This window comes from Rattus rattus, chromosome 3 (assembly GCF_011064425.1).
Source record: "Rattus rattus isolate New Zealand chromosome 3, Rrattus_CSIRO_v1, whole genome shotgun sequence".
In the NCBI taxonomy this organism is placed as follows: Eukaryota; Metazoa; Chordata; class Mammalia; order Rodentia; family Muridae; genus Rattus; species Rattus rattus.
The window spans coordinates 7,031,221-7,043,244 of NC_046156.1; the positions used below are offsets into that span (position 1 = coordinate 7,031,221).

The following is a 12,024-nucleotide window of genomic DNA, read 5'->3' on the forward strand; positions in this document are numbered from 1 at the left end:
CCTGGAGCTTGTAGATTCAGCCACACTGGCTGTCCAGTGAGTCACTGGGATCCATCTATTTCTGCCTCCCCAGCACAGGGATTACAGACAATGAACCGTCTCTGCGGCACTCCCGGTGGCTACTTAGAAGGTGAAGATGCAACCAGGACAAGGAACCGCAGCCTCGCACTACTGAAGAGTCACTGGAATCTGTAGAATTATGGGAAACACAGGACTGCAGAAAAACTAAGAGGAGACCATGGAAGACACATCACTGGACACAACACTGTTTGGGGATGAGAAAGAGAGCACAAGTGAAGAGAAGAAAAATGTGAAGTCAGAGGACATATTAAAGAGGAAAACAGCAGATCACAAATCCCCCTTTATATAATTGTGTCGAGACTGCATGGTGTTGAAGAGGAACAGAAGGAATGAGAGAGTTAGCCCAACAGAGCAACAGTAGACACGTGCAAGGACATTCCGGGGCCAATGAGGGACAAATAACTAATTGTCTTAAAGAACGTGCAGGAGACGCTTCCTGAAGAAGGTGATTTCCAGCTTGCTGTTCCTCACACATTGATAGGGAGAACCCTGAAAAGCCTAAAGACCACAGCTTTCTAAAAGAGAGAGTCGGGAGGCAGAAGAGACACTCAAAACACAATTAAGATTCCGTTCTCTCTTCTAGAATCTTACAGTGAGAAAGGACCTCAGAGACATCAATCCAAGGCTGATAAGATGGCTCAGTGAGTCAGGCCCCCTTCTTCCAAGACTGAAACATCAGTCAGGTCCCCAGGACTCACATGGCTGAAGAAGAGAACCAACTCCCAACATTGTCCTCTGACCTCAGAATGAGCCTGTTGTGCCCTAAATTTTTACAAATTAGCTTTACAGTGTTCAAAGCTATCCAGACACCACCATCTTGTAGCTAATAGCGTTCCTCATTCCATGGGTTGGGCCAAGCCTTTCCTTTCTCGCCATCACCTACTGAGAATTCCCGGGTTTCTGGCTAAGTTACGCTGGATCACACTGGTGGGGAATGGTAGGTCACTGACTTTGCTCTTGTCCATGACTGCCGCCTTCAGATCGCTCTACATGCCCAGGCTCTGTGCATCACCCCTGATCCCTGGGCCACCAAGAGCACAGAAAACACGCCTGGGTTTTGAGCCAGACACATGAGCGAAGGAGACCACGCCTGTCAATCTTTTCATCTCCGAGATACCTATCTCATTAAAACCCAGGCTTCTTTGATGATCACACAGGCTGAGTGAAAACATGCCCGCAGTACACGCCCGCAGTACGCACCCGCAGTACATGGAGGGGATAATTATAAAGAAAGGATGTTTTCTATTTTGTCCGTAAACTTCTTTTTTGAATATGCAGAATATTTTTATTAAAATCTTGCCATTTATAACATCAATTGTAAGCATAGGGTTTAATGGAATTAAAAAGAAAAGGCATTTTGGTATGAAGAAAACTGAGAAAAGTAGGTACAATGATTGTCAAATTTAAACAGATTCGAACTGAATTAAACCCAAGATTTGTTTTCTTTCTTTTCTCCCATTCAGCCAAGCATTTCTATTTATGTTTTTGGGTTCTTTGATTTTTTTCTTGGTTCCCTAAAAGTCTAAATATGTTCTACTGACAGTTTCCCCTAGCTCAGGAGTGTGTAGCTATAGGTATATAGATACCTTTCCACCTGGCATAAGAAGTTCATGGATGGTGCAGATCCACGCCTAGAAAGGAAAAGAGAGGGGTTGGGGATTTAGCTCAGTGGTAGAGCGCTTGCCTAGGAAGCGCAAGGCCCTGGGTTCGGTCCCCAGCTCCGAAAAAAAAGAACAAAAAAAAAAAAAAAAAAAAAAAGGAAAAGAGAAACTTGCACTCCAATTGGTCGACAGCTGTCTTTCCAAGTTGAAAATGGGATCATCATTCATCCTGAGTTATTTTAGGAAAACTACTCATCCTCCAATACAAGGAATATTTTTTGCCCTGCCTATTTCCAAAAGAGAAATAGTCAAAAAAAAATTCCTCTTTTGGGAATGTGTTCTATCACAACATAGTGGCTTAAAGGGTGGGTATCCAAGAGCGATGGAGAGCCCTGGTTCACTGTATGGAGACCAGCCTCGGCTTCCGTCTTCCAGCTCTTGTCAAGCATCCCATCGGTTTGCCGTAAAGTTATTTTACAAGAAGAGGAATTAGATAGAGGAAATCTAGTATTTAATTACTTAAAATAGGAGCCGCATTATCGAGAGAGGTAAAAGAAAGCCGGGAGAAAGCGAGGCATGCAGATACCTTGCACTGGGACAAAGAAGCAAGTCTCTCTACCGGTACACCGCACCCCCTCACTCCAGACTGAACTTTTTGGTTCTTTTCCTTACTCCCATCCCACTTCTGCAGAAAGGGTTTATTCGTACTGAAGGATAAAGGTTACCGAACAAGACTATTACGGAAGGCATGTAATTTGTAGTCATTATATCCTACCTCGGTATAATTTCTGTAGCTGTTTAGTATAAATAACAGAAAACACTTCAGCATGTTGGCTCTGTGTGTTTCCCCATTACACCATTTGCAAGTCGCAATCATTCATTTAGAGCCTAAACTTCTCTTTGTATATGGTATTAAAAGCCACAGTCGAGTTAGATCCAGTTAGGATCTACTTTACCGCAAGGGTCATCTAGAAGCTCAAGTGCACAGGGGCAAGCCTCCCTCAGAAGCTAAACTCGTGTAATTATTCCTGCTACAACTTCCCTAACTGGCTGCTGGCGTTGTTATTTCTCATCTCGAACTTCTAGCTAAGCGCCCAATATTGGGGGGGTTGGGGAGGTGGGGACCAACAAATGTTTCGTGTTCTGTCTGCTCTTTTTCACATTCTTGCCTCTTAATGAGAGATCTGGCGCAGATTTAGTTTAAATGCAGTGGAAGAAGCTCAGCCGTGTGCAACGAGATGGACCACTACGGTGGCTGGAATGAGCAGTGTCCCCCCACGGGCTCAGGTGTGTGAGCAGCTGATGGGGATGTTTGAAACAGTTGCGGAACCGGAACCTTTAAGTTCTTGCTGGAGGAAGTATCCGGGGGGTGGGATGAGATTGATGCACTTGGCGCCACTTCAGCGAGCTTCCTGCTCCTGCTATGCCTTCCTCCCCAGAGAAATCGCACACCCCAGCAAGCTCTTCCTTCTCTGCAGCGCTTGTGGTCAGCAACAGAGAGGAACTAACGCAGGTACCGTGACTCTGTGTGCCAGGCACAGTGAGGCATGAACTCTGATCACCAAGTAGAAGACCAACCAGAGAATGGACGCGCTTATTCGTCCATTCATTTCTTTATCTATTCATTTATTTGATTAGAGGGTGCATGTGACGCAGCACACATGTAGAGGTCAGGGGACAGCTTGAGAGAGTTGAGTCTCTCTTTCTACCAAGTGGGGGTGTCTCAGGCATCGAACTCAGGTTGCTAGGCTCCATGGCAAGTGTCTTTACCCACCATACCATTTTGACATAGTGTAAATGGATTCTAGCTGTGAGGGTCACACACACACACACACACACACACACACACACACACACACACACACACCTATAGCTAACATAATTACATCTGAGTCCTTCTCCATTGACCTGTGGGTTCAAAAGTCAGCCCCTCACCATCTCTGTGCTCCTGTCCCCTGTCTGTGTTGTCTCCCTTGCTACATGAGACTAATTTAAAAATGAAGCAGGTCAAGAGCACTTGGAAAGTGTGCCAGCTACGAGTGGACACAGATGATTACTGCTCTCTCACACACTGGGAGAAAAGGGCTGCTAGCTCAGGTTTGGACTGTGACTACCCGTAAAACAGTAGGGATTTAATATTTCTTTGCATGTGATATTTGAGGCTAGAAATGTGTGGACAATTGCAAGTCTTTTCTAAAACTCATCTACAAGGCACAGCCCAGAATGGAGCATTTGTACGTACAATTCCCTGGAGGAGCAAACTCAAGCCGGGCCACAGTCTCTGTCTCTGTCTCTGTCTCTCTGTTTCTCTGTCTCTCTGTTTCTCTGTCTCTCTGTCTCTCTGTTTCTCTGTCTCTCTGTCTCCATCTCTCTCTCTCTCTCTCTCTCTCTCTCTCTCTCACACACACACACACAATCGCACAATTAGAACCTCTACAAAACTTGTTTCTTAATCATCGAATCAAAGTCCCCGTGAGTTCAGAAGACCCAGACATGTGATGGGTTTGGTAATCACCACCCTATTCGTTCACCACCAGAATCATTACACATCCTCTTCCAACTAAATTGTGTTTCAAACAAAAATTTACGAAAATAAAGCAATTTCTCAGAATAGGAGGAATATAAAAGTATTCTCTTCTCTTCTTCCTGGTATTAGGACCATACCCTAAACAATTAAAAACAAACAAACAAACCAACAAAGAGAAAGCCTCTATTTGGCGGGGTCATCCTCACTGACCTGCACAGCAGAGAGATCCACATCACCGCTTTAGAAACATGGAAAAGAGAAAAACTGAAAGTATGACTAACCTGGCCATCTCATTAGAAATAAGAGACGTTTTGGTTTCTTTCTGCATTATCCTTGCAGAATCAATGGCAGTGATGTCCCCACACCAGAGGTAAGCCTGTGTAGCCAGACAATGGCAGTGATGTCCCCACACCAGAGGTAAGCCTGTGTAGCCAGACAATGGGGTCAGTGTGATCTCCATACATGTGTGACTCCTTAGGCCTGCCGTCATAGCACGTGTTGTTCTTGATGCCTGAAGAATGCTGAAGGGAAGCTGGCTGATTTCAGTAGAAATCTAAAGTGCACTTAGAGATTACAGCCTCTGCTTGGGTAGAAACAAAGTTCCATGTTGTATGCGTCCTAACATCTAATCTGAAGATAAACTAGTTTGTCCTGAAACAAAACCATAAGCAAAATTTCAAAAACCACGACGTGTTGGGATTAAGTCATCTGAATGAGCTATGCGGATTCACCCATCCAACTAGCATGTTCCCCGGATGGTCAATGCCGTTTGTCAAGTCATTAAAATCTACCACAATTTCCCAGAACCGATTAGATTATTTTCCTGTCTTATGAAGTTTATCATGGTATCATGGACCCTTATAGGTAGTGAAATCATATTTTCCAAATACTATATTAAATCTTTTGTCTATTTTATTTGCTTAAATACTTATTAGCTTTCATACTCCCTGGGAAGATGTGGATTTTGCAGACCACAAGACTAGTTATCCTGCTTATAGATGTTGAAACAAAAACTCAAAACCAGACTGACTCACCTGCAAGGCTGGTTCTATTAACCATTGCCCTCCCTCCTCTGGGAGCCTACAGACCTGCATACCAATTACTGAAACACCCCCGACACACACAACACACATACCACACATACACACACAAACACACCATACACCATGCACACCATACACACACACACCACACACACAGCACATATACCACACACCACACACACAAACAACCACACACACACACCACACACACACACACACACACACCACACACACACACACACACACACACACACACACACACACACACACACACACACACACACGCACAAACAACCCCCCCCACACACACACACACAGAGCAGAAAAACACATGCATGGATACTGCTGCAGTGCATGCCTCTGGGTTTCTAAAGCTGGGGGGACACACAGAGGAAGAAAATCTGTGGTTAAATCTGGCTAAGGGAAGCAAAGCCCCAACCACATGGCGGGACTTAATGTCAGAAAACGTTGATCCCATAACCTGCCCACCCATCTATAGTGGCTAATCCTCCTGCAGGGTTGGTTAGTTGCAACTCTGATGGGAAGCAGTTGTGCATGCTGCTGCTGGGTAGCCCAGTTACTATTTTTTCCGTGTGTGGATGCACACTGTGACTGCCCTACGACTGAAGGCCATCGGCAGGCCAGTTGCCCGGAGACAAGACCACGCTGTAAGCTAAGCACCTTTACTGGCTGTGATAGCTGGTATCTGTTGGTTTCAGGGAGGTATACCCAGTGGATTCCAAGACAGATGTGTTCACACCCTGACGGCCCCTCCTGAGTTTACACCCCGATGGCCCCTATGTGTTCACACCCTGATGGCCCCTCGTGTGTTCACACTTTGATGGACCCGCAGCAGCTTTGCGGGCCCTCCGGGAGCACAGGCAGATACAGCTGTGCCCAGCACAGCAGCTGGCCCAACCAGAAAAACGTAGGTTCACAATTTATCTCATTCTTTGGTTCCTTCTCATTATACTTCAGGATTTCTTAGCTAACGCCTAGCCGAGGCCTTTTAAAAAAATGTTTACTGATATCTTTATCCTTTATAAAGATATCTTTAGCCCTTTCTGCTCAGCTGTTCTGTACAGGAGGCAGCCATGGCTCCCAGCTGGAATGGCATGATCCTGAAGCCCCACTTCCACAAGGATTGGTTGGTTCAACCAGCCAGCACGCAAGATCCACAGCCGCAAGGCCAGGCAGGCGAAAGTGCCCCTCCCCCCATGTCTGGTTCCGACAGGCCCATCGTGACATGCCCTATAGTTAAATACCACACCAAGGTCCGGGGCTTAGAGGAACTCGGGGTGGCTGGTCCACAAGAAAATGGCTCACACCATCGGCATCTCTGTGGACCCAAGGAAGCGAATCAAATCCACTGAGTCACCGCAGGCCAACGAGCAGCACCTGAAAGAGGGCTACCGCTCCAAGCTCCTACTTTTCCCCGGGAAGCCTTCTGCTCCGAAGAAGGGAGACAGTTTTGCTGAAGAACTTAAATTGGCCACGCAGCTAACAGGACCTGTGATACCCAACCGGAATGTGTACAAAAAGGAAAAGGCCAGAGCCATCACACAAGAAGAGAACAATTTTAAGGCTTTTGCCAGTCTTTGCATGGCCCGTGCCAGTGCCCAGCTCTTGGGCCTCCGAGCAAAAAGGGCGAAGGAAGCTGCAGAGCTGGACGTTGAAAAGAAGAAGTAATGTGCAGTTGGAGAGTTGTAATAAATTTTCCATAGAGCAAAATAAATAAATAAATAAAAACCAAGATATCTTTATAAAGAAATATCTGTATCCTATATAAAGATGATCTTTATAAAATAGGGTTTTTTTTCCCCCCTCTTCAAATGATAGAGAAACAAAAAGATAAGGAAAAGCGCTGAGTTCAAACTGGCAACTTTTATAGCAGGTGCCTGTAAACAACGTCAAACACTCGTGGGAGGAAGGCACGCTTTCTTGTGTCCAACCTAAGTCAGTCCGCACCTGCGGCCCGCATAGCATTCCTATGCACATCTTTGTTTTTCTTAAGCTTGGCGAAGGTGTTTCGGCCCTCAGCCTCTGGAGCTGAAACTAGCTGCAAGTCTGTAAAATCAGTGAGAAGCACGTCGGATGTGCACAGATATTTAACACATCTACTAAAAACCACCTTGTTTCCTTCAAAACAGCCTTTAAATATCGTTACACTTAAGGCCAAGTTGAAATTTCTGTAGTTATAAACATCACTGAGAACACTTCCTTAGTGGCAACAAATTGTGTTTTTTAACAACCGTGATACCAAAAAAATCTTACTTTAACTTTAATTGTCTGTAAAACTTCTATATGACCTGAACAACACCAAAAAATTTCTCACCCTGTGGTGGGGGGTCAATATATTTAATCCTAGCACTCAGGAGGCAGAGGCAGGTGGATCTCTATGAGTTTGAGACCAGTCTGGTCTTACAAAGCTGGTACAAAGCAGAGAAACTCTGTCTCCAAAAACAAAGACAACAAAACCAAACAGAAATTCTCAGTTTCTCTGCCTCTTAAAGATTAGGTAGAAGAAGTATTGTAGGTAAGCGTTTTGCCTATGTGTGTATATGTACCCCAGGTAAGTGTCTGGTACCCACCGAGGTCAGACAAGGAGATTGAATCCCCTAGAACTGGACTTTTGGATGGCTGTAAGCAGTGTGTGGGTGCTGGGAGCTGAACCTGGGTGCTCTGCAAAAGCAGCAAGTGCTCTTAGCGGACACGCCATCTACCTCTCTAGCCCCTGCTTGGAATTTTAATTCTTTTTATCTAAAATCACCATTACGGTTAATTCTCCCAGCACAAATGCTTTGCTAGAATATCTCCTCGCTTCTATCTTTACATCTTTACACTCAAGAAAAAGGTTTATTTTTAATATTTGAACCACGGTCCCATCAGATAAGTTAACAAAATATAACCAAATACTTGAACGTGAGCGCTAAAAAGAAACATGTAGTGGCAGAGAGATACTTGTGGGGATAAGAATACGCACTAGTGAGGCCGTGGACCTGGTGCAGTCTGCCTTCGAGTGCATTCTTCACTCCTAGCTCCAGGGTCTCTGTGCCATACGAGCAGAGTGTAGTCAGCGGGCACCCTGATCCCTGACTCTGCAGTGAGACCCCCAGGTTTATGTACAGCTCATACCTACAGGTCAGTGACCTTGGACAGTGACCTGACCTCTCCTCCTTCAGTTTCCTTTGCTGCAGAATGGGGCTGGCAAAATTGCCCACCATTTTAAGATTTTACAGAGATGGGGACTGGTTGTGGGGCAGGCATTGCATTTCTGTCTTGTTCTTATTTCTGTTAGGTGTCGCAGGGTGCAGTGAAGACATGTTTACACCAGAATGGATGGGAGAATGGGATGATGCCAAGTCTAGAATGACTTCTAATCATATGTATAGATATAGATACAGATATAGATGACGCCAAGTCTAATACATATATATATATGTATATATATTCATATTTATATATATTCATATATATATATAATTGTATATGCAATGTTCTTTTTATTCCCAACTTGACAGGGACCTTAGTCATCTTGGAGAGACATATCTGGGTAAGTCCAAAAGGAGTTCCTAGGCGGATTCACTTGAACTGAGACAACTCTCCTTAAGTATGGGTGTCACTGTGTCACGGGTTGGGAATCTCAGACTAAGAAGCAGAAGATGGGCTGACGTCAGGACTCATTGTTCCGCGCCTCCTGACTGTGGGTGTCCATCTCCACCACAGCAGACTGTACCTTCGCACTGTGAGCCGAGCCAACCCTTCCTTCCTTCCATTTATTTTACTTTTCCCTCGGCAGCAAGTCGGGCGACTGATACAGCAAAGGACCCCTTCACCGTGCTGTGCAGATGGAAACTAAAGATAAAGTCCTCGCTCAGAAAGGAGCAGCTCCAGTGACATCGACGGAGCCGCTGAAAGTTTTCATGCGAGTAAAGCGGGACTGTGTAGCCTCGCTCTTCTCAGGACTGCGTAGCCTTGCTCTTCTCAGGACTGCGTAGCCTTGCTCTTCTCAGGACTGCGTAGCCTCGCTCTTCTCAGGACTGCGTAGCCTCGCTCTTCTCAGGACTGTGTAGCCTCGCTCTTCTGCCTAAACGTGAACAGAGAATGACACAGTGGTGTATAAAACAGAGAGCTGAGAGCAAGGGAAGCCCTTACAACCCCTCCTCCATAAAAGCAAAAGAAAATTTTCCTAGACGTTGGAAAGGAAGGAAGGAACGAAGGGGAGGGGGGGATGGAGGAAGGGAAGGAGGGAAAGGAGAAGAAAGATGGCTGAATCCCAGTGGCCACTAGGCCAGTGGGGACACTCAAAGGTTCACACACAAGAAGAAGAGACCTAACTCTGAAGTCACTCAGGAACCGAAATGACAAACCATGGGAAGGCATGGGAAGAAGATCTCTTTACAAGAGCTGTGCAGTGTGACTTCCAAATGTATAATTTTGAACAAAATATTATGAGTTTCTATATTTACATGTGAATAACACCATGAGCAAACTAAACCTAAGATTGTATTTATACCACATGCCACAAAGCAGCAGCAGAATGAACAGTTTTACTACATTTTAAACAATTGATTTCATGCAACGCGTATTCGCTGACCACTACAGAACAAAGTTAAAAATCATCACCACAGAAATTTGAAACATTTGCAAACACTCAAAATTTAAACACATGTTCCTAAATACCCATTGGGTAGAGGGAATCAGAACGAAGATTAGAAAATATTTTAGGATGAAACCCAAGCACAGCATACCAGCTAAAGCTATAATTAGAGGAATGTTTAAAACTCCGACCACACATAAACAAATGCAGGCTAAAAATAGAGAAAATTAATAAAGTCTAAAATTCATTATTTGAATAATGAACAATATTGACGGACTATTAGCTAAGTGACCAAGGAAACAGGTGTGGGTGAGCCAAACTGTGAAAATCAGGAATGAACAAGAGGGCAACATTTACAATCTTACAGACATTTCTTTTTTTTTTTAATTTTTTTTTATTAACTTGAGTATTTCTTATATACATTTCGAGTGTTATTCCCTTTCCCAGTTTCCAGGCAAACATCCCCTCCCCCTCCCCTTCTTTATGGGTGTTCCCTCCCAATCCTCCCCTTGCCCCCCCCAACAATCTAGTTCACTGGGGGTTCAGTCTTAGCAGGACCCAGGGCTTCCCCTTCCACTGGTGCTCTTACTAGGATATTCATTGCTACCTATGAGGTCAGAGTCCAGGGTCAGTCCATGTATAGTCTTTAGGTAGTGGCTTAGTCCCCTTACAGACATTTCTAAAGGGTCAAAATGAACCATCAAGACCAGCTAAGGACAAAAAGGATGCATATCCTGGGAAGGTAAAATGTTAAAAGTGACTCAAGACGAACTAGAAAAGCTGAATAGACATGCAGTAAAAAAAGAAAGATCGAAATCGTGTTTCACAAACTCTACCCCCGCCCATGTCTGGATGACGTCACTGACAAATCCTACTAAATATTTAAAGATAGATGGCGGCTAATCCATAAACTATCCTTCTCCAACACATTTTTTTTTTTAAAGTAGAAGCAAAGAGAACACTTTCAAAGTCATTTTAAAGGGACAAAAAGTTGAGGCCTTAACCCTACACAAAGAGCTATAAACAACTGAAGAAAGCTAGGAGCAAGAGACAGGTAGTCTTCCTCAGAGAAGAGGACACCAATTGGTTATATAATACCAAATGATAAGTCCTGAAAATAGACACACAGATAACATTATATTAATTTAATATATAAATATATATGTGTATATACCTCATTTTTTTTAATTATTAAAAGAAAGGCCAGTATTATCCTAATACTAAAACCTATTATCCTAATACTAAAACCAAACATATCATTTCAGAATAAAAAAACCAAACTGGAACAATACTCTGGTAAGACACTTCAGTGACCATCTCCTCACAAGGAAGTTGATTTATAGAGCTCTCTATACACCATACGGCCAATAGCAGCCAAGGATTCAAGTAGGAGACCACAATGCTTGTTGGAGGTACAATAGAGGGAAGAAGACCGAAGGTGGGGAAGTTGTTTACATGTTTACATAATCTCTTGCCCAGCTCTGAACATACAGTATGTGGAGACAGTTACCTCTTGCTTGGGGGAGGAAAAAAAAAACACTAAGTCCTGGCCCCAGCCTTTAAACCCAGCACAGTTCAGCACAGAAAAACCTGGGGAGGCAGTCGTTCAGCCTCTGCCCTCACGGCCTGAACCCGAAAACTGATGCTTTGGGCTCTCTAAAGCCAGTTGAGCACACTTTCTCCCTACCACTGCCCCAATCTCAGTAGAGCCAGGAGTAAGATTTCTCCCGTTGAGAGCTAGACAGGAAAGTGTATGTTGGCTCTGACTGAGGCTAATGAACCCTATAGGCTGACTGATCCTGTCATCCCTGCCCTCAGTCTACTGTTGACTGACAGCCTCTGGGACTTCCCAGTGCTAGGTAGAAACCCAGTCCTGCTCAAGCCAACTTCTATACAAACCTGAGCCACCCATGGGTGGTTGAACGGTCTTAGGTCTTGATGTCATCTCAGCAGCAGATATCTCATAGCAGTGTGGACTTTGATTCTACCCTAGACTGTTGGGCTCTAGGTGTCTGACCCACCAGAAGCATTGGTAGCCACCTGAAGGACAATGGTCCACTACCCCCACCCAATGCCAAGCATAATAATGTAAAAAAGTAATAATGATATAATTTCTGGGGAAAGAAAGTAAGTAAAACATGACAAGCCACTACATAGGAGCATACATCACCC

General features: G+C 44.4%; 1 pseudogene; it reads left to right on the forward strand.

The window, feature by feature from the left end:
* The first annotated feature begins 6,346 nt into the window (after positions 1–6,346).
* On the forward strand, positions 6,347–6,941 carry LOC116895279 (annotated as a pseudogene).
* Positions 6,942–12,024: the final 5,083 nt, after the last annotated feature.